At 50.9% G+C, this 27,690-nt stretch overlaps 1 protein-coding gene across 1 annotated transcript in view; it reads left to right on the top strand.

Annotated features, from left to right (window-relative positions):
* Nucleotides 1-251: 251 nt before the first annotated feature.
* Nucleotides 252-27,690, top strand: part of DAAM1 (dishevelled associated activator of morphogenesis 1) — a 95,559-nt gene continuing 68,120 nt past the window's right edge. The window contains exons 1-2 of the mRNA XM_017831773.1: nucleotides 252-303; nucleotides 19,981-20,079. The gene's annotated coding sequence lies outside the window, so the exon portion shown is untranslated. The remainder of the gene's footprint in view (nucleotides 304-19,980; nucleotides 20,080-27,690) is intronic.

Here is a 27,690-nt window from a genome sequence, read left to right as displayed (position 1 = left end):
ACCCCCGGCGCGGTGCCCCCGCCCCGCGCGTCACTACAACTCCCGTCGGCGGGCGGGCGGTGACGCCACCGCGCCGGGCGGGGCGGGCGCGGCCCATTGTGGGCAGGGGCCGGGCGGGCTCCGCGCCGCGCAGCGCAGCGCCGCGCCGGCAGGTACGGCGGGCGGACCGCGGGCAGCGAGCCCTCCGCCCCGGCAGGAACGGCGGCCGGACCGCGGGGACCGAGCCCTCCGCCCCGGCAGGAACGGCGGCCGGACCGCGGGGACCGAGCCCTCCGCCCCGGCAGGAGCGGCGGCCGCGCTGCGGTGAGTCCTCCGAGCGCCCTCGGCGCTCCTCCCCTTTCGCCCTGGGGGGCTTTTGGTGGGGGGTGTTGCCCTTCTCGCGTACCCCGGGGCTGTGCCGGGGTGGCGGGTCGGGAGCGCCGGCAGCGGGGCGGGGGCCGGGGCTTCGCTGCTTTTCCCCGCCGTTGGGAAGGGAAGGGAGCGGAGCCCGCGTCCCACTCTGCCCGGGGCGCTGCGTGGGGCTGTTCGCCCCGGGGGGAGCGCCGGGGCCCCCGCGGCCCCCGCCCCGCTCCCAGCGCCCCGGGGCACGGCGTGTCCCCCGGCCCCGCTGTCCCGGTGTGTCCCGGGCGGTGCCCGGCCCTGTGGGCGCCGGGCAGGGGGCGCCCACGCGCGGGCGTGGGATGCGGGATGTGGGATGTGGGATGCTGCTGCTGCGCTGCCTTTTCCATGGCAACGCCTCAGGGGGCTGCTGCGGCCCCGGCGCCGGCTGGCACGGCGGCTCCCACCCCTGCGGCGGCTCCCACACCCGCAGGGCCCCTCCTGGGGTTCCCCCAGGTTTTGGGGGGTCTCAGTCCCTGCAGTGCCTCCCCACAGGCACAGCAGTCTGGGGCTGCTCCATCGTCTCTGTGTGCCGAGCCGCTGGTGCTGGTGTCACACATTTTGCTGTGGGTGTGCTGTGGTCCAGCCGATGCTCTAGTGTGGGAGCCGGCATGGGAGGGAGCGGGATTTTGGCATGTCCCGGTGTTGGGCTGTGGCTTCGGTACAGGTAGGTTTGTGGCTCAGGAACCAGGCGGGGAGGTCGGGTCTGTCGTTGGCTGCGCCCACCTAAAAATTCTAGGAGATTCAGGTCAGGGATCTCCATGTAGGAGGGACCCTTGCTGCTCCCTTGCTGCATGGAGCCTCGGGGGTTGGCACCCACTGCCGTTGCTGTGCGATGGCTGTGGTCACATCCTGATCTTGACTTGCTTGGGGATAAAACAGTGGGGTTTTATCCCTGGGATCTACATTGCTGGTGGATGGCTGCACTGCCTCGTACATTGGTGCTGGTGTGAAACAGGCTTTCTGCATCTTTAAGTGATCAAGGTTAATTTAAGGCAAAGACAGATGATAATTTGCCTCCTGACAGAAGCCACTTGAACTGGGGGGGGGGGGGCTGTGCTGCCAAACCAGGGGCGAGGGGTTCCCTGAGGAAATCAGAGGTGGGTGGAAGACCATGGGGTGTGGCCAAGCCCCCTCTGCCAGGTGCTGGGGAGAGGGGAAACCATGGCACAGGCTGCTCTGGTGGTTTCAGCCGGGCCTGAGCACTGCAGACACCCGGCATTGTACAGCCAGCCGGCTTCTCCCGGCAGCACCCAGAGGGAGAAGCTGGCTTTTTCATTTTTTTCCCTCTCTAGAGGTTGATTCTGATACTGCATGCAAAACCGGGTGCTGGTGTGTATTAATGCCTCCGTGGTGAACCGTGATGGAATATCGTTATCCTCCCTTGCCGAAAACAACATATTCCAAAGGTACTGGCATTCCTGGCCTGCCTTCTTTCAGTCTCATTAGGAGTAAATGGGTCCTGCAGCATCTGGACCCTTTTCCGTGGGCGCTGGGGTTTGTTTTGGCGTGCACTGCCCCCAAACCCTGCAGGTCAGACAACCACCTTGCTGTTCCTCGATTAATGAGTGACTGACTCACCTTGCTCTCCCTGTGGCCATACACCGGGACCTGCCCCTGCTCTGTCGGGAGCAGGAAGCAAAAGCCAAAGTCCACGATCTCCGACCGCCCAATGTTGTGTGACGCTGGGACAGGAGGAAGCACTGACGCTTCCTGGCTCTGGCCAGCGCTCAGCTGGCGTGTGGCTCTGCCGGTGGTGCCCTGCCACAGCCTGGGGTTTTTGGGTCCAGCCAGCCAGGCGTGCCCCCTGCTCTGTGTCCTGGCCTCTGCCCCAGGGAGGCAAACAGGATGGGTGAGGTGTAAAATCAGTGCTGAATCTGCTCCCCTGGGCTTGAAACGGAGTCAAACCAGTCTTGACCTGAGCTGGCTCCTTATCTGACCCTTTGTTTTCAGCAGGGGCGCGGGAGGGAGCAGGAAAGGGACAGCCACGGTGGGCCGGCTCCTCCCGTGAGGATGGGCAGGAGCTGAGGACAGCCGGTCTAACTGGGTCATGTTTATCTCCCTTTGCTTCTGTGCTTTGTTTTGGTTTCTTCCTCCTCTTTTTCCCGCGCTGTCATGTCACACAGCTGAGGAACCCAGCACAGGGGAGACATGGAGCTGTTGGGCGGATGGGCTTCCCACAAGTACTGTTTGTCAGCCAGCTGGGAATGTGGCTCCTCTCACTCCATCTTCCTGCTCTGGCTTTTCCATGCGTTGACCACCCATGCTGGGCTGATGCCTGAAGGTTTTTGGCCGATGCACTTGGCAGCAGCCCACCACGTGCACAGGTAGCAAATGTACCTGCTGTATTCATTACCTGAACTGGTTGAGTGGGGATGCTGGTGGATGCACCACCCGGAGCGGGTGGTCTTCTGCCCATCCTCCTCCGGCACAGGCACGCACTGAGCTGCTCCTACACGGCCAGTTTTATCTCTGAAGTATTAATAAATGGAGCTTGCCTATTTCTGTGAGCCTTTTTAAGAGGCTGGAGGGGGTGCCTTGAAGGCTTGCTCGGCACTGCAACTATTCAGAGGGTTTTTTTTCGTGTGTGCTCTAGCAGTCGATAAGCCAGGGCATCCAGCTGTCAGCTTTGGAGATTGCCAAAGCCTGCTCAACGACATTTCTGCAGGCTTCGCTCACAAATGAGGATTTTGTTGTACGCTTTGGTTTCTGACTTGATGCTGGTAATTAAATATCTTAACTTGGCTTCAGAAAGCTGCCACTGCTGTGGAGTGACTGGTGAGGCCGTGTGAAGCAGGATGCGCTTGTTCTGCTGGAATTGAGTGTGACCTAACTACGATTCTTCAACCTGCAATTTATTTTATTATAAAAATATACTTTTTTATATGGGTAGAACCCTTTTAAAAGGGGAAGAAAAGCCTTGCGTTTTACTGCTGTGCTGTTAAGCTTGCATGGACCTGCTGGGACAGCTGTTTATTTGCAAGTCGTGGCAGCTGAATGCCATAAAATTCATATCATGTCCATATTGATTTCTTCCCCCCTCCCTTTTAAGATAATCATATGTGTACTTTTCACTCCTGCACCACAACAGACGTCAGCACCATGCTGAAAAAAAAAGAGCTGATCTGAACAAAGGGCTGTAAATTGGGGAAGAAATAGTAAATGTCTGACACTGACTTTTGTCTTGGTTAATCTAGATGCTCAGTCATACAGATTTACCCTCTGTGCTTACCATACTAGGGGATGAGAGAAACAACAAGTAAAGGGTTGGAAAGTAGTTAAATATTCCAGCAGAAGCTCTTCTGCTTATTGCCTTAGTTCCCTCATCCTTAATGACATATTCTTTGAACAACCTGGTCTAGTGGAAGGTGTCCCTGCACATGGCATGGGGGTTAGAACTAGATGATCTTTAAGGTCCCTTCCAACCTGTTCCTTCTGTGATTCTATGATTTCCAACTTTGTATTTACTGCAAAAATTAGAGGTTCCTCAGCCCCTTGACAGTTGCTGGTTGTGATTTGTTGTTTGCCTTTGATTATTCTTTGCTCCCGCCGCTTCCTCAGACTGGGCTGGGAGAAAAGCTGTGCTGGTGCCTACTTACCCTCCTGCCCTCTGAGGAGATCATTTGTACTTGGTATCTCCTGCCCTCGTGGCGTGTCATAAGGTTTTGGAATACACTAAGGAACCAGGAGTACTGGGGTAGCATAGAAAATCTCAGCTCAGTGAGTCATAAAGCTTTCAGATCTTTGTGGCCACTGAGAAGAAAACCAAAGGGGATGAAAATGAGAGAAGTGGCCTGGCACACCATGAAGACGTGGTTAGTTGACTGGAGAGTTTCATGATCTGAGCTGACAGCGCTTTGTTTCATGATTGGTGTGGCCTGAACACCAGCCACCTGAATTACAGCAAATTAACCAAATTAACGCCTGAAGTTGTCTGAACATCTGGCCTATGTTTTCCTCGTGGTGAGGTTGGGTGGGGTCATTCCCAAGGGCACCCATCCCACGCTGTGCCCAGGTCTGGAGCAACCTCTGTGCGCTCCACCTGAATCTCTGATAACCCCCTCCTGTTCGTGCTCCGTCCTGCATTCAGCCCCAGCCCTTTGCAGGTGTTTGTTGTAAATTTGCTGAACGGAAGAGGCTTGTGCTGCTTGGAGCACCTGGCCGAGGAGGTTGCTCATGGCCTCTTCCTAAAATCAGCCAAATGGATGGGTTTGCCCAACGCAGAGACACTCGCTGATGAGTCAGTGTTACCGTGACTCAGTAAGTTACTCGAAGTGTTACGCCTCATGGGCTGAGTTGCCTTGAGAGTCTGTGTTCAAAACATTGCTTTGACCCACTGGAAGGGCAGTGTTGGTGGACATACATGTTCTCACCCACCGTGGCACACGCCAGCTGGTCATCACGGCAGTGGGGAAACGTCAAACCACCAGAGTAGGGCTGCTCCTTGAGCCTTACCTTCCTGGAGGACGCACCAGTTGCTTTGCTGGTGTTTGGGTTCTTCTTTTACGTGTTTTTGGAGCTCTCATGGAGTGGGCATGGAGGAAGCACAGCAGCGCGTTGCAGCGCGGTTGGTAACAGGTGGTGCGTTGCTGGTTGGAGACATCCTCATCTTTCCCAACCCGGAGTGCTGAGCTTCCCGGCACTTGCAGGGCCTGGCGGATGATTGAAGGGTTGTTTGCCGTGCCAGACAAGTGGCTTCATGTTTCCCTCCTGCATTCCTCGGGGTGAGCATTGCATAGCGATGCGCTCTCACCTACGTGCTGCTTACCTGAGTCATGTCTGCCCTGTGCAATGCAGTGAAGCTGTGTGGAAGTCAGGGCTCTCCCTCTCCCGGCTGCTCTGTCAGCGTGCCAGTGCTTTTATGGGAGGGTAAATGGAATAAGGTGTGGAGGGTGCGGTGGAGGAGCCGCAGGAGCGTCCGGCTCTGGCTGCAGTGGTGAAGGCGGCTGTTCCTGCTTTTACCACACCTCCTGAAGGGATGGTTTTCAGAAGCTGAACCCAGTGACCCAATTACTGACCTCTGGATTTTGGACTGTTGCCAAGGGTTTTGTACTGAGGCTCCTCATCCCTTTTTTTGTGCTGGGCCCTGGGTGGAAAGCAGCCACGCCAGAGCTCAAAACAACTTGGCAGCAGCTAGAGATGGGTGAGATAAAGAGAGGGGAAGGACCCAATTAATCCACCTGACCTGTGCCCATCCTCAGAGGAGCAGAGCAGAATGCAGTGGGATCTCCTGGTGTTCCCTGCTGCTCCCCTTTCTCATGGGGCTTTCATCCTGTTTCCCGTGGCGATGGGCTGGGCTGCTGGCAGATCCTGCCCCGAGGCACTGTGGCAGGAGGAAGCAATTCAAAACTGTGCCATTCAGAGGCTGACTGGGGGGGTGGTGTTTGAAACACCAGCAGCTGGGCTCTGTACCAATATGCAAAACTGAGCTATGGAGATTGGCAGCTTTTGGGGAAGGTTCTGCAGGGTGTTGGTTCCTTACATGCTTTGCAGGAGTGAGGATCAGCTTGCCTTCCCTTCTAGAGAGCGGGGCATCTCCAAGGTTGTAGGGTTGAGCATTTGAGTGTATACTGTCACCAAGCAGGAAAGTGCACACACTTTTTGGACAGGAACACAACTGTGGATACGCTGAGGCTGCAAGGCAGGGGAGCTGGGACTGTGCTCTGTGTCCATGAGGCACTGCGTGGGCTGGGAGGAGGGGATGGTACTTGTCCTAAAAATCAAAGAAAACTGGAGTGTGAAAATGGGGGATGCAGCGGGGCATTGTTCTGGCATGGGATCTGCAGTCACTCAGGTCTGGGGTGTAAGAGGGAGAGTGTGTTAAGGGAGCCGAAAGACCCACAATGTTTTATGCTGTTCAGGTGATTTTCTAGCAGCTTGGTGCCTTTTACAGGCAAACTCTGTTAGCAGGTCTTCCAGCAGGGAGGAGGAGGATGGAGGAACAGTCCAGAGACCATTTTCCTCACCCTGAACAAGCAAGATGGATTGCTTGCTATGGCAAGCAGAGGCAGCGCAGAGGGATGTTTTCTGGCTCTGATGTGTTGCATGACATAGAGCTTAGGCTGTGGTGGGTCTGCCCTGCTGCTGCTCCTCAGTGTTTCTTTTGTCCAGACCTTTCTGAGGCGGCTCTCTGGAGCTGCACATCCATCTGACTTTCACCCAGTCATGAGGTGGGGTTTTTTGGAGGTGCCTGTTCCACGCTTGGCCACAGTATCTTCTAAATAAACAGCGCTTGGAGGAGCTGTGAACTCGTGTGTGCCATCCTGGAGAGTCTGCGTCAGCTGCGGTCCGGTGCAGCTGCTTCCTTCAAGGATGCTTGTGTGGATGTGAGTGACTGTAAATCTGTTTGTGTAAAGCTTTTTCTCCCGTGACTACAGTCACCCTTCGTGCTCCCATTGTTTCATGGGAGCTTCTGCTGCTCCTGGAAACCACAGCACCTTCTCGCTAGAGTTGAGGATGGGTGAGATGCAGATGGGAAGGTGGATCCCCTTGCCATGCCTGGCTTTCACAGGAATCGAATGCAAAGGACACTTCATTTACTGAGGTTTCCTTCCCTCTGCCCCCAAGGCACTAGGAGTGTCTTGGCTGTGGCTGTGTGCCCAGTGCAGGGAAGAGAGGCTGCTCTCTGCCTTAATATCAGGGTAAGCCTTTTGGGTGCCTGGTGTTTTTCAGCTGCCCTGTTTTGCTTGGCATTGTTCTCCTTGCATATCCCATGCATAACTTTGGGCTGCCGTGCCTCTGCTGAGGGATACTTGCCCAACTTGCTCACGAACAGCCTGGTGTTGGATCTCCTCCAGCTACATGGGAAAAAAGCAGCCCCACGGTGATGTCTCTTTGGGTTTTCTCCTTCCAATCAGGTCCTGTGATCGAGCACAGGGCTTCTGCCACCCCTATCCCTGTGTCTCAGCCTCCCTGTAGGAGATGGCAGGGTTAAGGCTGTTGGAGCTTCGGTGTTGTTCAGTGGTGCTGGGTGAGCGTCAGGCAGGAGAAAAGCTGAACTTGCAAATCTGTTCCTGGGCGCTCCGGTAAGTCACGCCAAGGACTGTTTGAACTGTGCTAATCCCTGGTGCCTCTGGAGCAACCTTGTTTACAACAGCCAGTGCTTCAAATGGGTGTTCTGACAGATATTTTATGTAAGCCATTTGCTTACCAAAGCACTCTAGGTCTGAGAGATTGGTTTTCAGACCTCAGCCCATGTGCCATCTCCTCGTTCCAGCACTTTGGAGACATCCTGCAAAGAGACTGGAAGCTTTCCGGGGATGACTCAGATCCATTTATGGCCTTCATCTCCTTTTCCATGGAGAGTGCTGCCTGGCAAATTGCATGTGAAATATCAGGTGGCTGTGGAGCCATGGGAAATCTCTAGCCATCACATAGAGCAAAAAGATGTTGAGGAAAATTTTTGGAGCATGCCAGATATTGAAATCCCTAAAGTGAGTCTGCTTTTGGGACCGGGGTTGCAAGTGAGCCTTTATGCTCAATGTTTTCTCCCATTTACATTTGCATTAAATGCTGCTCTTCCATTCACTGGGTTCAAGAAAATTTGTCATTTCTTAGTTGATGCAGTGGTGATAGCTGTGTTCAAACTGCAGTGATGTGTGACAAGGCTGTGATTTGGGTTACCTAGCGGTGAAATTGTGCCGTTCCCTTAGTTGGCACACCAGGACTTACCTTATATCCAGGCTTTTCAAGCTATCCTATCACATGACAGTTTTCAGCATGAGAAAAAGAGATTAAAGAGGGACTTTAACCTCAAAATACTCTGAATTTATTTCCAAGGGATCGCTTGTGGTTGCATCAGAGGAAGCTCTGTTGGTTTTGCTCGGGGGATAAGGCTGAACTAGGTGAGAGACGTGTGAGGCAGTGGTGATTATGTGTCTCGCAGCTGTAGCTCTGTTGCCTCATGTTCTTATTTTTTTCCCTTTGCCTTGTGTTTTGGACTATGTTTTTCATTTTGATGGAAGGCAGCATGAGACTGTGTCTTTGAGGTCTGGCACCCCCTATATGCCATGGGGGTGTTGGACAGTTGAGGAGGGACCCATCCCTGAGGATTCCAAGAGCCGAGCTCCAGCTGTGGCAATGGGTTGTTACAGTGTGTTTTGAAATGCATGTCCTTACTCTGGGAAATTGACTCCAGGCAACATGGAGTGGGGGCAAAAATACCCGTGCAAAATGGCTGCTCATTTTACCAGGGGGGAAAAAAGCCAAGGAAAACACATCCAGCAGTCGCCTTGTCAGATAATGTCACGGGGCTGTCCTTACCCAGCCCCTGGGCTGGACTTGGTGATGCTAATTACAGCTTGTCTCGCTGCTGAAAGGAAAAGTTTGAATCTGTTCACCCTGGGGTTCCCACGGCAGCTTTTTGGGACAGGACCGGCTCTGTATCTCCATGGCTGGAAGCCCTTGTCCAAGGCCAGGGACCAGGCTGTCCTTTGCTTTCACCAAGCCTTGGATCTGTGAGCACCCAATGTGGCTGAGGAAGGTCTTGGAAAAACTCCTGTGTGGCTCTCTGCGCTGTAGTGAACCCGCCTGCTGCAAAAGGCCCTTGCAAAGATGCTCTGGAGCTCAAGGTTGCTGTAAAGGTCCAAAACACATGACAGCCATCCTTTCTGGTGCTGACCTTGTTTTTGGCTCTGTCCTGCCGAAGGATCCGCAGCTCAGCTCTCCCTTGGGTGCAGCGCTTCCCGCCCAGCAGAATTGGCTCGCTTTCGGGAAAATAAACAGGCCCTGTGAGCTGGAGCTGGGAGTCCCAGGCTGCTGCACAAGGGGAGAAGGTTGTAACCAAACAACCCTTTCATCGCCTGCCTCTACCTGTGCCGCCGCTGCAGCTGCTCTGCCGTGCTGGAACCGGGCTGTTGTCTAATTTATAATACGCTGCGTTTGGAGGACAGCTTTATGTTCTTGTTTCTAAATTCTTGTGTAGCTCCAAGCGGGGAAATAATCCCTAACTTTTCCATTTTCCACATGGCTGCGTTTCTGTTCGGAGCACCGCCTTACGGAAGCTTGTGGGATGCTGCTGGTGGGGCTGTGGAGTTCGTTGAGCCCATGACACACATCTGGGCAGATGTGTGGTCTCTCACCTGAGCTCGAGGGATGCTTGGCGCTCTCCCAGCTCCAGGTCATGCAGTGCCCAGCTCGGCTGGATGTTCACATCTTGCCGGTGCTGGTCTAACCCCAAGCCTATTATAAGCCCACAGGACCGAGTCTTCCCCTTCCTCCTCCTGCTTCCTCCCCCTCCCTTGCTTTTCAACACCAGGTTTTGAATAAATCATCTGGGATGTGATCATACAGGAAACTCGCGATTTTTTTTATTTTTTTTTATTTTTTTTTTACAGCCAAGTTCAGAAGTGAATTCAGCTCTCCAGGGATTCAGTCCTGTGCTTTTTAATCACGAGGTTCCCCATCCTTTCTACTCTGTCACTTGTGACGTGATGTCTCCTTGGCCGTGTAAGCTTTTCCCCTGCTCCTCTCTGCCCACAGAAACAATAGCTGCTGGAAATGCTCTTCAAGAACCTGAAATGGCTGTGGATTGCCTGTGGAAAATGCAGATTTAATCTATGTTAGGTCTTTTTGTTGTTATTTTGTTTACCGCTTCATTATCCTTTTCCTTCAATGAAAAGCAATGCCCTTGTTCTCGCAGAATTCATCACTTGTGATGTGTTCCTCACTGGAAGTAACACGCTCAAAATCCTGCATTCCTTTGTGCATCTTTGCTTTATTTTCTTTTTCTTTGTGGGTGGGAGCTTAGGGAGTATAATGGGCAGATTAGCAACTGTATTTGTGGAGTAACCCATCTTTGTGCAGGTCTGGCTAGAAACCAATTAAGCTTGTCTTGATCTCTAAATGAGATTTTTGTCGAACAGCCTTACCCAACCGCCTTCTGCATCCATTAATAGCAGGGTGGGATGAAAATAGCTGAACGTGGAAAGATCGTGTGTTGGATAAACAAGCGAGGCGTTGGCTGCGGGGAGGTTCCCGGGATGCGTGCGAACTGCTGCCTCTTTGTGTGGTTGTTTTGTAGCTCCAGTTCTTGAAACCTGGGATTAGGAGCATTTGACTGCAAGTGTGCAATCTCCTGCGGTAGCGGGCGTGGGGTCGGAGGAAAAGCTGCTGGATAAACAGGGAACATCCTGTGGACTTCATTACTGTGCTGGTCCCCATTCCTGTAATATCCCTGGGGCGAGAGCAGGGCGTGTTTGGGAGCTCCTCGTGACTCTCAGTTGTGGGTCCCCCAAAGTGCCTTGGCCTGGGTGTATCTGTCTGGTCTTGGGTTGCTTTTTAGCCTGGAAAAAAGCCTGTGGCTTTGCAAGGGCACACATTGCATGACCAGTCTGGGGACCCTGCCTGAGTGGTGTTTGCTGCTGCCGTGATGAAAACCAGTCCGGGAACGGCGCTTCAGTGCGGCCTTTTTGAAGAGAACCTACTAAGTAAAGATGCCTTTAATAAGCCGTGCCTTCGGGGAACCCTTCTATCTCTGTCCCAGACTGTTTCTGCGTCAAGATAAGGTTGCAGAGCAGCTGGATTTGTGCTCTGCTTTGGGAGGTGTAGGAGGGGGAAGGGTACTAGGATTCCTTTCAGGGTGCAAACATTTTTTGTGATCACTTTTATTTGTAAAGTAAGTACAGACAAGCTGCGCACATCCTGATACCTTCTTCCCTGCATTCCTGGCTTTGCTGTTATGGACAAATGATGGTGAGAGTGATCTCAAGGGAAGGAGGAAAGGAAAACACTGAGTGAACTTTCAGGGTGTAGCTGCTGTAGCATGCAGGAGACTATCCTGCTGCCCTGCTTTGTCCTCTCCCAGGGGCGTACAAACCAGCTTCTCCCTGCATGCCCCACACTTTGCTTTCTGTCTCCCCACTCTATAAATTCCAAAAGTTCTTAGGTTATTTGTGAGAATGCTGCTTTTCTTCTTCTCCCAGTGCCCAGTAAGAGATGTGGGTCTAAAGACAATCCATGTCATGCTGAAGCCCATGTGCCAGGTCAAGGAGGATGGTCATCTTGTGGACCTCAACATCTTGGCATTGATTACCAAACCCAGTCCCTTCCTATGCTGGGGAAATTTGGGTCAATTTGGAAATCGTGAATCCACAAAGACCTGGATCCAGGGTAGGCAAGTTGCCTTGCAGGGTCCCATGACAAATGCAAAAAGCCATAGAAAAATCTAAAACAGGGATGACTGAAAGATGGTTTTGGTGCTTAGGTGGGGGCTGTGGTGAGAGGGGCTGGGACAGCACCTTGCTGCCTTCAGGGCTGGGGCTGTTTTATTTTTTTTTTTATTTTTTTTTTTTTTTTTGGGATGCCCTTGACTGAAAAGCTGGGGAGTTTTAATGCCAGTGAGACAGAAAAATACCTGGTGGCAGGGTGTCCCCCAGACTTCATCCTGCTGTCGTGGGGCTGAGCCGGTTGGGTGCAGTGATCTGATGTGGCATGGCAGCCGTGCCCCGTGGAGATACCATCTCCTGGGAGGAAAATGTAAAAATAACCACGTCTTTGGCTGCGTCTTTGAGTTGCGTGAGACGGCAGCAAAGGAGACGGGGGATGAAATTATATCAATGGAAATTAGGCAGGAAAAATGAGCCTCTCCCTGGGAGGCAGATCTTAAGCAAAGAAAAGGTTCTGAAGACCATGAGGGAAATGTCCTCGCCCTGCTCCTGTACGGTGCAGGGGGCACACTGGAGCTGGGCTCTGGGGGCGGTTTCAGGGGGTCCCCTGTTGTCCCCTGTCATCCTCTTCCTCCCTGTGGACTGCAGGAGGTGCAGCACCACATGGGCTCCTGCACCTCATCCCGTGCCGTGGCTCCGCGGTCGAGACGGGTGATGCAAACCCTTGCGAGTCTGTGTCCTCCTGCCCAAGGCTTTGGGAACCTGTTGGACCCACTCTTCCACCTCTTTGCTGTGTATTTTCCTTTTCAGTGCTTTCACGGAGCAGGTCCGTTCCTCCACGGGGGGACCACTGAACCGTGGAGCCAGGAATAAACCCGTGGGAGGTGTGGTGGATGGCAGACAGGCGCTCCTGGCGTAAGCAGGCCCGGCTAATTTAATCTGCGGTGGACCCAATCTCCTTTGTTTTCCAGTTGAGCTAAATATACCCTTTGGGTTGTGGTTATGGAGGCTAAACTCCCTTTTTGATTATGCAAAACACAGTGACACGGGATGCAGCTGGCTGCCTCCAAATGGAGCCAGGAGGGGAGCGGGATGGGGCATCCCACGGCCAAAACTGGTGTTGCTCTCTCCTGCTTACCTGTATCTGGACCACAGACAAGGTGTGGGATGCTCCATGGGCAGCTGCATGGAGGTCTCCAGCTCTGGGGACCTGTGTGATGCAGATTTTGGAAGCACTAGGTCTTCCAGCATAGTCATAAGCTTTCCACTGCCTAACAGGTTTTAAAGTTTAGTGGCGGTGCTGCAGCTACTTGGGCATGGCTAGTGGCTTCAGCACAGAGAAGAGGGCCCTCTCCATCTTTGCAGAATTCCCAGATGCAGCGGTTCAGTATTTCTGGATGCAAGAGGAATAAAAAGCTGTTGGTCAGCTGGAGCAGAAATTGGAAGTAGTTTTAGTCTTGGAAGGCAAAAGGGGAAATTAAATGCCAGTGGTGAAATGTAATGTATTAATCCAAAGGTGCCACCTGGGAATTTATGTGCCTGGGGTTAAGATCAGGAAGTTGTGGCCATGTGTGTGTTGTGGGATGCCTGTTTGCACCCTGGTCTGGCTGTGTGGTTGCTCTGCCAGAGCTGCTGTAGGAGTCTTTGGTTGTTTTATGTCCTGAGGTTTGTCTTGTGTGAGACAGCATCTCAGATTCTTCTGTGTTTGGCCCTACAAGAATCCTCAAAAGGCCAAAAAATCCCAACAGCAGTTAAAAAGGGCTGCTGCATCTTCCCCAGGGTGCCAGCCTCAAGGCCAAGAGTTGCTTTATCTTTTCAGCCTTCTCTTTTACAGGCTTCAGAGGAGCCAAGAAAGCAGTTCTTCAGGAGAGCATTAGTGAAATGTGGCATCAGGGTCTCCAATATTGGCAAATCCCGAGTTAAATACCCAGTGTCAGCCATGCAAGTGCCTTGTGCAGGTATTTGCTGGAGGCTGGAAAACCTCTGTTCCCTGTTTGCTGGCCTGCTTATCTCTGAGCAGCTGGATTTAACCCTCTTATCCACCTCTGTGCTGGCAGTGTGGTGTGGTGTGGAATGCTGACCCACTGCACTCTCACACTCCTCTGTCACTGCATGCTGGGAAGAGCCTGGATGGCTGCAGCCACAGCTGGTGGTGGGGGCTTCTGGGGGAAATGGGTGTTTTACCTCCCTGGGATGGTTGCTTCTGTTATTTAAAAAAAACCCCAAAAAACCAAAAACAACAGCAAACTCCTGGATTGGGATAATTAAGCTGATTGAAGTGTTTGAGTTAATGAGTTTCCCTTTAATTAAAAAGAAAAAAATATATATCTCGTTGTGGTCCAAAATAATGAGCCACTGACTTGCTTTATCCCTGATTTGGCTTACAGGTGGAGAGGGAAGGAAAATTATCATAAAAGCATAGAATGTCCTGAGTTGGAAGGGACGCACAAGGATAATCAAGTCCAACTCCTGGCCCTGCACAGGACCATCCCCAAGAATCCCACCATGTGCCTGAGAATGTTGTCCAAATGCTCCTTGAACTCTGTCAGGCCGTGACCACTTCCCTGGGGGGCCTTTTCCAGTGCCCAACTACCCTCGGAGTGAAGAACCTTTTCCTAATATCCAACCTCCTAATAAACCTCCCCTGACACTGCTTAATGCCATTCCCTTGAGTCCTATCACTAGTCACCAGAGAGAAGAGATCAGTGCCTGCTCCAAATTTTAGATAAAAGTAGGGGAAATCAGGTTTACCCTTGAAAGATCAGCTCCTTGGCTTCTGTGGCAAATTTGTTAGTTCAGAAAAGCAGAGAACTCTCTGGTCTCCAGGGGCAGGGCAGTTTGTGCTTTCCTGGTGTCTCAGGAGCAGAGCAGCACTCCACCATAGGGCGAGTTTTCAGCTCAGAAAGGTGAGATCTCACTTCCCTGCCCTCAATGGGCTGCTCTGAAAGCAGAGTTGTTCCCACAGGTACTGTTGGAAGGAGGTCCCCCGCTGAGGGTGAAAGCCTCACAGGCTTTCACAGGTGGTGACATGTCCTCTGTCCCCCTGCAGTGTTTGTTGGGCTTGGCTCCAGCCCCACGCTCTGCCTTTCCTCTTTGCCATTTTAAGTGATTTCCTGTGAGTGAAGGAATGGGTATATTCCTGTTTGACACTGACTGTTCTGTATTACTTCAGGTGTGCACAGGCAGCAGCTGAGGGGAAGCATGTGATGCTCCTAGTTGGGTTGTGGTGTTGGTTGAGCCCATGGCACGGGCAGAGGAGCAAGGGAGGGTGCCTCACATCTGGGCAAAGCAGCAGGGTGGTCTCTCACCTGAGCTTGTGGGATGTTTGATGTTTTTCCAACACCAGCTCCAGGTCATGGAGTGCCCAACTCAGCTGGATGTTCACAGCTTGCCAGTGCTGGTCTAACCCCAAGCCTATTAAAAGCCCACAGGATCGAGTCTTCCCCTTCCTTCTCCTGCTTCCTCCCCTTTCCTCACTTTTCAATACCAGCAGCTGAAGGAAGCGTGCAGTGCTCAGGGATGCTCTTGGGCTGTGCCACAGCAAGACTGCAGCATTTTGGGACTGCAGTGGAGAGCGATAGTCCCCAATGCTGCTGTGCCTGGCCTCAAAGATATTCACAATGAGGGTGATTTCTGAGACAGAGCAACCAGAAAGTGCTTGGACCCATCAGCCAGGGGTGTAGGGACCTGCACAAAGCACACATGCCAGTTCACTCTCCCTCTCATCTGTGCTGGGAAGGGCTGACAGAGCTTGCAGCCTTCCCAACTCTCAGTCCTGGGCACTGCAGTGTTATTTATTGTAACCTCAAGAGCTGTGAGTGGCAGCTGGCACCCTCTGTTTCCATCACCTGTGCCCCCCAGTGCCATGCACAGCTCCTCTGCTGCAAGGGGACGTTTGCAAACACTGCAGTGGTACAAGCCCGTTAATTTTTTAAATTCTCACCAAGTGAAGGGACCATTTTCTCCCCACCAGACGCAGAATAGCAGGGTGGAGGCAGGTGGCTCATCCACAGCAGCAGTTCCTGCTCCATGAGCCAGGAGGATGCTGGAGCACCAGGAGGATGTTGGGGTGCCAGGAGCCATGCCCTTGGGGCTGTGAGGAGGCGAGGGGCCACATCACACCGGAGCTGTGAAACCCATTAGCATTTTATCCTGCAAAGCCAATGCACGTGGGAATGGCAACCCCTCGATGGCGAGTTAAGTGAACAGATGTGATGAGACACGTTTATTTATCAAAATACTAATCAGTGCTTGGGGAAATGGGGTGTGTTTTGGGGAACGGGTGAGGCAGCGTGGCAGGGCGTAGGTGACTGGGATCACTGGGGGACCACAAACACAGCTGTGTGTGCCCATGTGCCCTGATAGCTTGAACTCATTGCTGCTGAGAGTCCCTGCCTCAGATTGCTGCCAGAGATGCTGTACTCTTTATTAATCTGCTGCAATAATTGTAGTTTTAATGTTTCCAGCGGGGGAGTCCATGGGAGGCAGAGGCATTCCTAGAAGACGTCTGTGGGTACCATCCTGGAGGCATCCAACCGTGTGACTCAGCATCTTTGCTGATGGTGTTTTGAAGTGTGTCTCAAATTTGCACTGATTTTAAAAACTAGGAGATGATCTGAAGATAGGGAACCCGGGAACTGATCCCAGGAGGTGATCTGGAGCTGTGGAAAGCATTTTGAGCTGTGAGTAGCTGCGCCCACTCTTGTAAAAGGCAGTTTGGGAGCAGGGCTGCTGCTGACCCCGTGGTGGAAGGGCAGTGCCTGACCCTGGTCTGACTGATGAGGGTGTGGGGGAATGCTGCAAGTGCATAAAAGCCAGGGAAGTGATTTGTGGTGGGGAATGGGAATGCTCCTCTCTCCTCTTCATCAAGAAACTATCAAATGGAAGTGTGTATTGCTTTGTCAGGGGGATGGTGGTGGGCAATCAGCAGCTCTTCAGCAAACAGCCCATGCCTGGAAGCAAAAGACAGATGTGTGCAGTCCTGAACAGGGCACAGGTGCATCTGGATATTTATTTATTTATTAGCTGCATTTAACCACTGGAATAAACACTTGCAGAAAATGGCCTTAGCCTTGGCTCAGCATCCTGGATCCAGACCACAGGTAGCCCTGAAGGGAGTTTGAGCTTGATAAAAGCGTATTAAGCCATCATTAGCAAGAGAAGCAGATGAGATTAAGAAGCTGCAACATTTGGGAGCCCCATTCTCCATGAGAAATCACTTTCAGAGCAGTCACTTCTAGTGTAGCTTCACAGGGCTGGAGGAGGACATGCAGGAGAGGTGTGCATGGATCTGTGCCACATCTCACCGGGCAGGCAGTCCCACCTGCCTGTCCCATGGTGAGCAAATGCTGGTGGGGTGGCTGGGGCAGTGATCAGGATGCTGTTGGAGGCATCCCCTGTGTGTTCCATCCCACCCAGTGGCTGCAGCCCTGTGTAAGGCAACAAGCAGGTGTGGATGGAGCGTCTGCAGATGTGAAATTGATGTCAAGCAGCATTTTTGCCTTCTTGCAAAAATCATCCACTGTCTCTGCCTGCTGTGGGGCAGAGAGGTGGGGACCAGGTGAGATGTGACAGATCCTCACTGGCCTCTATTGTCCTGTGCCAGCCCCCTGAAGTCCTGTAAGATCTATCTGCTCTGAAAAAGTGTTTTCTTCTGGAGTGTGGGACTGAAATGATAGCACTGCAACCTCTCGCTGCTGAGGATAGTCCTCATTTTGTCTTGTCCCGTTGATCTGAACAAAGTAATTTATAAGGACGTTTTCCATGAATCAATAAATCCATGCTTGCTGCTGTGCCTGGGAGGTTTAATTTGCTCTAGATACTTCACGGAGTGTCTCTGTCCTGAATTGCACTGTGAAGTTCTGCTCTTTAGGAGAGGATGGGGATACGGCCGGATCCTCTGGAAACATGCTGCCGGTATCTGATGGTGCCTGATCCGTCTTAATTGTGCACCTCCTGGTGTGGGCTAAAGAGATCAGGGAGGGTGTAAGGGCAATAGCTGCCCTATGTGTGCAGTTTGAGGATTTGGTCTGTTGTGCCAAGCGGTTCCTGATGTTACAGATCTTGGTAAAACTGAAGCCAAAATAAAAGGAGAGGAGTGAGCATCAGACTTTGAAGGAGACCACAGTCCAGGAATCTGGGTTACAGGTAGGTTTCCCTTTCACATCTCCATGCGATGCTTCCTCTGAAGAGGAATTGAAGAGTTCCAGTTGCTCCATGCTGCCTCCCGTTCCGAAAGCTGCTTTTGTAAGCCCCTTGAAAGCACTGCACGTTTGTTTACAAAGCCTGTCACTGGATCTGCCTGAAAAAAGAGGATTCAGAAACACATTTCTGCTACCCATAGAAAAGTCAGAGGAGTCAAAGCTCCACTCCCGAGCTTGTTTTCCTTGTTTTGTCTGAGCACTGTGGGCTGGTGAGGCTGGAACTGTGGTCATGGATGGGCTCATCCTGCTGCCAAGACCTGTGAGGGGACCTTGCTTTCTTCTGTGCACTGTGGGTTTGGGGTTGTTCCTGACACATTCTTGTGGCACAGTGGGTGGTTTGGGGATCTCTGAGCTGGTGGGGCGTGGACTAGGGCCAGCTGTTGCTGTGAGCACCTGGAGCCCAGCTCTTCATCCCATTCCACCTGCCTGGCTGAGCTCCCAGAGACCCCTCCACTCCTCCTCCAGAGAGGCTGTGAGGCGATTTTGCATCTCTTGGAGGTCAAAGCTCGTGCTGGAGAATCCAGAAACATTCCGAGAGCCAAAACACACCACGGCAAAGTGGGTGTGTGCCTGGTCTCTGCTTCTCATTTCCTTTGCAGCGGAGCTGCACATGGGGTTTCAGCGGGGTGTCCCCTCTTTTGTTCCTGTATATTAGAAAAGTCTGTGCATGTGTTTATATTTAAAAACTATATGTATATATCTCAGCATTGCTGTTTGTGAGCTATGCCCCTCGGGACTGGTCTGGTTGGGTGAAGGAGGGATGTTGCTCACAGCTGCCTACTTGTTGCACTGGCAGCTGTGTGATGGTCCTGCTGGTCCGGCCATTCTTGCGCTTGGAAATAACAGGTGTTGGCAGGGAGTGATCCCAAACCTGCTCAGATCCAGCTAGAAAGCCTCCCTTTGATGTGAACAGGCTCTGGAGTAAGTCTCACTGTACTGGCAGAGAGACTCCTTTGCTGTTATTTGTATCACAGCCTGGGCAGGCCTTTCCATGTGTGCCCATCTTGCATTTTCCATACCCTTTTTCCCGCATGGTTGCTGCTGTGTTGGGATGAAACAGATGCAGCTTCTGGTGGCAGGGCTGGATGTGGGCTTGCTGCCCATCCTCTGGGACAGCAAACGCAAGGTCAGAGCATCGCTGTGCCAACGGCAAACTGGAGCAGCTGTATAAAGTTGTCATTTTAAATAATTGCCATAATGGTTTCTCCTCCCTTTCTTCTTCCCCATCCCCGTGTTCTTCCCCATCACCGTGTCCTTCTCCACCCACAACCTGGAGGCTGCCTGGATCTGCTCGGGATTTATGTTAAAAGGGAAATTGTTATGTACGTAATTAAACCGTCGTATTGCTGGATGGAAATGGGATTTGGTGCTTACCGCTGTGACTCTTTCTCATGCGTGAGGGTGAACTGATTGATTACTGAGGTTTGAGATTAAATATTCCCCTGAGCTCCACTGGCATTTAGTGTGGTGGGGGGAGGGCAGAGAGAAGGGGCGGAGGAAAATGATGGTTTTCCTCGAAGGCAAAGAGAGTACAGGAATGTCTCCTGAGCACATCCCCTTGTCTTGTCCTGCAGGCCGTCTCTGCTGTAACAGAGGCTCCTGGTGCTGGTATCGTGGGCCACAATAAAGCAAGTGCCTTACTCTGCATCCACAATGGTGGGTGAGCTGCTGGTGGGCTTTGCCAGTTCCTCTCACTGCTATGTTGAGCGATCCCATTACATCCTGTCTGGTCCCTGAGGCTCAGCTGCATCCTCACCTGCCCACATCCCATTCCTGGCTCAGATCCCTCCGAGCCTGGCAGCGGGGTAGACCTGCTGCCCTTTCCCCTCTCCTTAGGAGCACCCCTTATTTATTTATTTTCCTTAATTTCTTTCAGTCCCAAAACACCTTTCTTTTTTGGTTTCGATGGGAAGGGAGGAAAAAACCCCAACACGCCGCTCCTTGAGCGTGTGGTGGGAGCCTCGCCGTGCCGGAGCAGGTTGGAGACACCCGCCTTCACCCGCTTCCCTTGAAGTCTAATTTTAGCTGAAGGCGATGGGATCCCTCCAGGGTACGGCAGAGGTTTCCTATCGGCCGCCTCAGACTTTTAAGAAACATGCACGCAAACAAAAACAACACAGAAGCACTTAGGTTTATTTGGGTGAATTCTTTTAAAAAAGGGCGTGACTTTATTTTCGCGAGCAGCCCCGGCGCACAGTTGGCTTTGTTCTGCTGCAGTCGGGTATTTCAGGTCTTCCAAGATTTAATCAGAATAATTAGTTACTGTCTGTTTATACCTTCTGTTTTTGTTGCAGGATTTCCAAGGGGCGTATTTACCTTCCAGTGTGCTGCCTAAGTGTCGCTTAATCATTAAAGCATCTGATTTCCTCCAAGTTATCTGTCATGCTGCTTATGTAAGTAAATATATAAATAAAAAAAAGGCAGGGAGGGTGGGGCTGGTGTTGGTGGATTCTGCTTGAGGGGGGGTTGTAAGGATTTTTCCTGATTGTCACGGGTTTAATTGTGAGTTGCCTTTGGTTCCCAGCCCATCATGTGGTGATCAGAGGACTGTGTGTTTGGACTGGTGCTGGACAACCCAGCCAGTTTAATGAGGTTGCTTTCAGCCAAGCTTTGGTGTATACCTCAGTAAACTGGCAAGAGCTGTATTACTCCCTGTCATTCTAGGAGGAGGGGGGAAAAAATGGCCTTACAGAAATAAAGGGCTTTTGCTTTCATTCGTACGGTTATGGCTTTGACTCCTTAACCCAGTGGTATCCATTATAAAAATCACAGCTCTGTCTGGAAATTAGTTACCACTGTAAGTTGACCACGATTGGAAACTGGGTGTTTTTTCAGCCTGTATTTGCATGTTTGGTTTGGGAAGGGGAACTGGTGATGCACACTCTTCCCATCTCTAACATAGACGGGAGAGGAGAAAGACACAGAAAATCACTGCAGAGGAGGATGGGATGACTGGGAAGCCTCGCTGGGGTCTGCTCTCTTTCCCTGGGAGAACCTCGTGAGAGGGAGGGGGCCAGCATGAGGACAAGGTGGGACCAGTGGGATCTGCAGGGCTTTGGTGGCTTCACTAGACCCAGGGAAATGCTGTTGCTTGAAGGCTGAGGTTGAAGTCTATCTTAGCGTTTTTTTGGGAGAGTAAAGATGAGCCACAGTCATGGGTCATGTGTTGGACTCTGCTGGGCATGTTTCCCACGTCCTGTCCGCCTCACCCAGCTCCAGAGCAACATTTTGGAGAGATGCTGACAAATCCTCTGTCCCCTCTGGGACTGACATAGCAGCTGTCACAGCCAGCACTGGCTTGCTGGTGGCCCTTGCACTTTCTGCTCCGGTGTGTGTGGAGGTGGGAAAAGTCCGATTTGATGGAAATATTCTTAAGAAAGCCTGTCAACCTGATTTTTATCTTGATGTTTACCCAGCTGGAAAGCTGGTGGAGGTTCAGACAACACCTCCTGGAGCACTGGGAATGTGTGATGTGCAGCACAGCCACTGCTCCTGCCCGGCATGGTCCCTCCAGCCACAGTGAGGGATGCTGGAGGGGGTGGCAGGTCTCTAATCCCCATCCTACTGGTGTGTGCCTGCCTGCTTCACTCAGCCTTTTGCAGGTCTGTTTAGTTTGGGCAGAGTGAGAGGTGGGGAGGAGGAGCAGAGCTGCTGGGAGTTGAGGAGGGTGAAAGCACAAAGGGGAAGGGAGATGGGCAGAGTTGTGGAGACGGATGCTGGGAGGAAAAGGAGATGACATGGCTCATTTGCCTGGTGCCTTAGAAGTTGCTCGGTTAAATTAAGTGTTCACTAGGGAGCCTCATTTGGCTTTTAAATAACTTTGGAGCGTGTGAATGCTCTGTGCTGCTTTCTGTGGCGGGAGCTACCTCCTGTCCCCATCTCTCTTTGAAGAATGTCCCCCTGTTAAAAGTCGACTTTGGGTCATGGGAGGGGCAGCTTGGTGGCCATATGCTTTCAAAAAGCCCTTCCAGTTCTCCCCAAGCTCCTCATCACTCCAGACCATCCATCTCTTGACTTTTGCCAGTCTGGCTGCTGGGAGCTTTGGCAGTTGGGAGTGACCACGAGTCCCCTCTCCCACAGAGGCCATGGCATTCAAGGAGCTTTGGTGCTCATCACACAGCACCAGCTGGTTTGGGATGAGCTGGCTGGTCTTCCATCCACCTCTATATGAGCATCTCACTTAAGGTAGAGCTGAAGCCCCTTTGGCAGGGCTGTGTATTTCTTCTTTTCTGTCAGCCACCTGAAACACTTCTCCAAGAGACCGGAGAATGATTTTTCCCCCCCCCCGAAATACCTTATTTCCCTGGTTGTCCTTTGGCGCAGAACTGGTTGTTATTTGTGCACTTGGGCATCCTGCTACCTGGTGAAGGAAGTTCATTGTGCTCAGTTTGATTTAATTTCTGTAAAAAATGAAAGTATTTCAAGCTGTTTCCTTTTCTTGGGCTCCAGAATAATCATAGAATCATGGAATCAACCAGGTTGGAAAAGACCTCCAAGATCATCAAGTCTAACCCTTGATCCAACACCACCGTGGTTACCAGACCTTGGCACCTAGTGCCACATCCAGTCTCATCTTAAAAACCTCCACGGACGGTGAATCCACCACCTGGGCAGCCCCTTTCAATGTCTGATTATTCCCTCTGGAAAAAATTTCTTCTTAATATCCAACCTAAACCTCCCCTGGCACAGTTTAAGACTGTGCCCTCTTGTCCTACTGCTGGTTGCCTGGGAGAAGAGACCGATGCCCACATGGCTACAACCTCCTTTCAGGTAGTTGTAGAGAGTGATGAGGTCTCCCCTGAGCCTCCTCTTCTTCAGACTAAACAACCCTAGCTCCCTCAGCCTCTCCTCATAGGACTTGTGCTTGAATCCCTTCACCAGCCTCATTGCTCTTCTCTAGACAATGCACCTTTGTGATGGAGGATGCCAAAGGCAGACGTACATCCTAAAGATGGGAATACAAAGGATGTTTGCTTTCCAAAAAACTCCATCTCTGTCAAGGATGGGGACTATTCCCCACAGGGTAGCCCCCCTCGGGAGACCAGCTGTGTCCCTCCATGCAAGCAGATTGTGGCCACCAGATGCCACTGAGGTACCTCCAGACACAGGGCTGCTTCCTTGCTCTTGTCCTCCACCATGTGCCCACCAGCCTCTTCCAGACATGATGGGGGAAGGTTTGGGAAGAGCACACCCCATTTTCCTCATAAAACTCCAAACAAGAGGCTTGGCCTGGTTTAGATTTTAAAAATAACTTGCACATTTGGAAGCTGAAGTTTCAGAAGGGCTCCGAATGGGATAATGGCTTTGATCGTGGCAGTCCAAAGATCAAGGGAGGGCTTTTTAGGTTTGCTGCATCAGCTGGAAAATATATTGTAGCGTCTAGACTTTATCATCCTTGAGCAAGGCCTTTTTTTTTCTGCTCTACAAAAGATCTAATCCAAAGCCCATGTACAGTTGATAGGAGGCCTTCTTTGGAGAGGAGCCTGCTCTGGACTTTGATTGTGTCCAGAAGCATGTTGAAAGAGGTGGAAATCAGCTCTGGGCTTTGAAGGACTCTGAGACTCTGCTCTGCAGACACTGCTGTTTCTGACAAGCCGTTGGCATGGATAGAAGTTGTGTCAGCAGAGGGGTGAGGAGGCTGAGGATGGAGACCTGCTGTGTGCCAGCTCCCCAGTCCCCAGATCAGTTCTTGCAGCTGAGCGCTGCTGAGACCTCACTGCTCATCCTTTGGCTGCTGTGGTTATGGCCAGCTGCTCAGACCAGCATCTCCCACAACTGTCTCAGTTTTGGCTGTGTAATAACCATAAATGTCCACATTTGGTGGTGTCCAGACAAAACTTCAGCATTTTTTGCTGAGGTATAGAAAATGTATGGTTTTCTCTCTTTACCTTTCCACATTTATGTGGGTTTAAAAAATATTTTTTAATTATTTTATTGTATTATTTTATTCTATTATTTATTATTTGTCATCATTCCAGTGTATTAGAGGCAGAGGAGGAATTTCCTTAGGTGCTTGGAATAAACTCAAAAGCCTGTCATGAAGGTGAGGACATCTGACTACATGTATTCATAGAATCGTAGAGTCAGTAAGGTTGGAAAAGGCCTCCAAGATCATTGAGTCCAACCTTTGACCAATCAATCACCACCTTATCAATTAAACCATAGCCCTAAGTGCCACACCCTGTGGTTTCCTGAACACTTCCAGGGATGGTGACTCCACAGCTTCCCTGGGCAATCCATTCCAATGCTTGGCAACCCTTCCAGTGAAGGAACTCTTCCTGGTGTCCAACCTGAACCTTCCCTGGTGTGGCTTGAGGCCATTTCCTCTTGTCCTGGCTACAACCTCCTTTCAGGTAGTAGGAAAGAGGAGTAAGGTCCCCCCTGAACCTCCCCTTCTCCAGGCTGAACACCCCCAGCTCCCTCAGCCACCCCTCACAGGACACTCTCTAGACCCTTCCCCTGATCCATTGCCCTTCTCTGGACACACTCCAGCATCTCAGTGTCTTTCTTATTGTGAGGGGCCTAGAACTGGACACAGTAGTCGAGGTGTGGCCTCACCAGTGACAAGCACAGGGGGACTGACTCTTCCTGAAAGCCCACGCAGTAATGGAGCTGTGGAAGGTGACCCATTGAGAAAGCAAAGGCAGTTTTATTTTGGGACACTGTTGTTTCTTCTGCACAAGGGTCTTGGTTGTGTTCTGGCACGTGTGTCTTTGTCAAAGTCATCACCAGCCATCTCTTTGGCGGGCACTGCCACACACCATTGATGCCGCGCTCAGTGCCTGAGGCTTTGGTGGGGTTGCAGCCTAGTTATGAAAGCTTCATCTGGAAGCTTTGGGAAACATTTGGAAATGTTTTGGAAAACATTTGGATCGAGGATGCTGTAGCTCTGAGCTTGGTTGTTTCCCTTTGCTTTGTCCTTGAGCGAGAAAACTGCTGTGGGGTTTTGTGTTTTTCTTTCCATCAATTATTCTTTTAGACATACTTATTTCCAAGGATAAATCAGAGCAAATGCCAGTGTGAAAATAGTCTGTGGTGTAAAATAGTACTAAAATTGTGCTGGAAGGGATCTGGAGAGGTTACCTTGTCCCCAAGGCAGGGTCAGTTGAATCCATGCATTGGCCTGGAAGGCGATTGTCTGTGCTGGGAGTTGTTTTGTCATAAATTATCTCAGGAGCAGAGGCAAAAATCTACAAAATAATGCTGTCAGTATGTGTGTGTGAGCCTTCCCCAGTTTATTCAAATCATTTGCTGAATAAGTGTTGAAAATTAATGCTGGGTTTGTTCCCAGAGCTATTCAAAGTAATATTCCAGAGTAACCTTTTCTGTTTTGGCATTTGCCAAAATACTGCGAATTTCATGGGCAAGATGTGGTTTTGTCTGTTTTGCCCCATTTCTGAGACAACCAGACCCCAGAAGCCCCACTGGGACAAAGAGCAGTTTTTTCTTCGTTGCTTGTGAATTAGTTGTGACTTTTCAGTTTTCCATGTGGTCGCCAGCCCTGTGGAAATCCACAGCAATTGCTCCCCTTGACATCTGCAGGTTTAGATAAAGTTGTGAGATCCTGGGCAAGGATCACTAGAAGTCCTCATCTGCTTTGAGACTGAGTGCCAAGTGATGACTTTCAGTTAATTTCTCCTGCATCTTCCTCTGTCCCAGCTTTGTGTCTTGAGCGATGGATCAAAAAAAAAACTATGCAGGAGTCCTAGTGTAATCTCAGCAACTTTTAAAGGTGCTGCAGAGCTCCATGTTTTTTTTCCCTTGCTTATAGCTCTCCATTTCAGGGATGAAAGGTGTTGATAGAGGTTCACCTGTAGCCAGCTGGATGCAGGCTTGCCCTCCAGCCAGTGTCGCGTTGGTATTAGAATACACACAGCCCAGATGGTGACTGTTTTTCCTTCATCTGGTCATTCTCCCAACCAGTTTATAGTAGGTGATAGTGGAATTCATCCCTCTTTGGCCGTGTGGAAGTCTTGGCAACATCCCCCATCAGCCCATCTGTATGTTTAAAGTGAAGATGACTGGCATTAGCATTATTGTTTGGCCAAACGTACGTGGAGATATCACGGCTTAGATTCGTTACAGATGGGTTTCTGGATTTAGTTTAAGGCATTCTGCCAGCCAATTTTATATCTGTGTAAAAGTGATTGGCATCCCTATAAATAAAGCTGCTGTGGGGTTATAAATCTAAATATACTTATTCATTAAATTATTTTTACATTTCCAGTGGGTTGTCATCCTGGCTTATCATAAGCAAACCATGCTCTTTGCCTGTGTATTATTCACAGCTCCAGAAATGCGGCTTCTGACGCCTTGAAATATTTTTTCACTTGGAAATACATGTGTGTGAGCTGTCCATGAGTTCTCTGTGCTGTGGTGGGATGAAGGACCTCCTCCCTGGGACCTCCTCACAGGCATCACTGGGAATGACCCAGCCCTGGCAGAAACAGTTGAAGTGGTAGTGGCTGTAAATATGAGAATGTGAGTTTTTCTTTTTTGGCTCACAAGTGAGTATGACTTTGCTGGGCAGCCTGGTAAATGCTATTTGTATGGCTCCTTCAGTGCTGGGAAGGGCTCCTCCATAATCATCTCCATCCATGTCCTTGGGCAGGGCGTTGTGCAAAGTTTCTTCTTTCTGTGATGCAGGCTGGGCTGCATTGGGAATGGGGATCCTTACACCTCATTTAACCGTCCCTCCTGTCATTTTTCCTACAGGAGTGAGGAAAAAAAGTCCCCCAGATCAGCTCCAGGTGCAGCTGTAAGCTGGGAAGGGAGAGCCTGGCCAGCTGCCCGCACAGCCAGGCAGTGATACAGTCCCTGGTAAATCTGGCTTAGTCTTTGAACAGGCTTATGAGAACACTGCAACCTCTGGTTTCTTTGGGGTTTTTTCCCTTCTCCTTTCAAAGAATTTGAATATTCATTCAGTAAATGATGAACCAAAGAGCACATGTGCCTGAGTGGCAGAATATCAGCCACCTCACTTTCCTCAGTAATAGCATCTATCATTGAAAGTTAACCCATTATTTTAGTTTAGTTTCCTAATGAAAGGAATTTTAAAGTCAGTCTGTCCATCTGGTCCTCCTCCCCTACTACAGACAATCCATCAGGCCCATTGGCTGGTTTTGTCCTTTCTTTCAGATTGGTTTTCATCTCAAATACATGGAGCTGCTTCAAGTTTTGTCAAAACAGGCATCACGTTAGAAGGGTGTTGCAGAGGTTTTTTATTAAGGGATGCAATGAAACCTCAGTCCATACTAGAGACCAGAGAATACACATAAATGTTATGAACATCCAAGCCAATAAAGAGTGCTTTAGTTGGATTTACCATGTTATGAGACACCAGAGAGCCCACGCTGTGGGTCTCTGCACAGACATGTAGGTGTTGCCAGGGGGATGTTTGCCTATGTGTGAATTCTCTGATGTCTAATAAAAGTCAGTTCATCCTGCAGCCTTAATATAAAAGTGCCTTATGTTGCTTATATTCACAGGGGGAAATCTTTTTTGTTCCTTTTGGTATTCCTACTGCTGCTTACCCCACCAAGAGTGGTTTCTGTAGCAGGATCAATGAAATCTTGTAGGGTCATCAGAAGCTGGTGTCAACATTTGGGTGTTTGCTGGAGCTGGTTGCCAGTCTATGTGGCATTTGGCATTGTTGAGGCAGGGGAGGCCAAGCTGCTGGGATTCAGCATCCTGAAGGTGGGAGCTGGTTAATGCTGTTGGAAACCTCCCCATGCTTCATTGCAGGAAAGCATAGTGTGGCAGATGAGCAGCAGAGGGAGAGGAGAACCTGTCAAGCCTGAGTGGTGGGTCCCTGCACTTGGGTTATTTCTGCTGCACAGTTGGCTGAGTTGTAGCTGCATGGTGGAGGTATATTGGAGGTACCAGGGGTGATGTATGGCTTGGACAGATCAACTGTATTTGACAAACTCAAGGTGAAATGAATCACCTTGTCTGGTGCAGGTTAGAACAGAGATTACCTTGGCTGTGACGTGAGCCTTGCTGTG

This window comes from Lepidothrix coronata, unplaced genomic scaffold, assembly GCF_001604755.1.
Source record: "Lepidothrix coronata isolate B3197 unplaced genomic scaffold, Lepidothrix_coronata-1.0 Scaffold196, whole genome shotgun sequence".
NCBI classification, from domain to species: Eukaryota; Metazoa; Chordata; class Aves; order Passeriformes; family Pipridae; genus Lepidothrix; species Lepidothrix coronata.
Note: the sequence above shows the minus strand (reverse complement) of the source record. Positions and strands in the feature narration are given on the sequence as shown.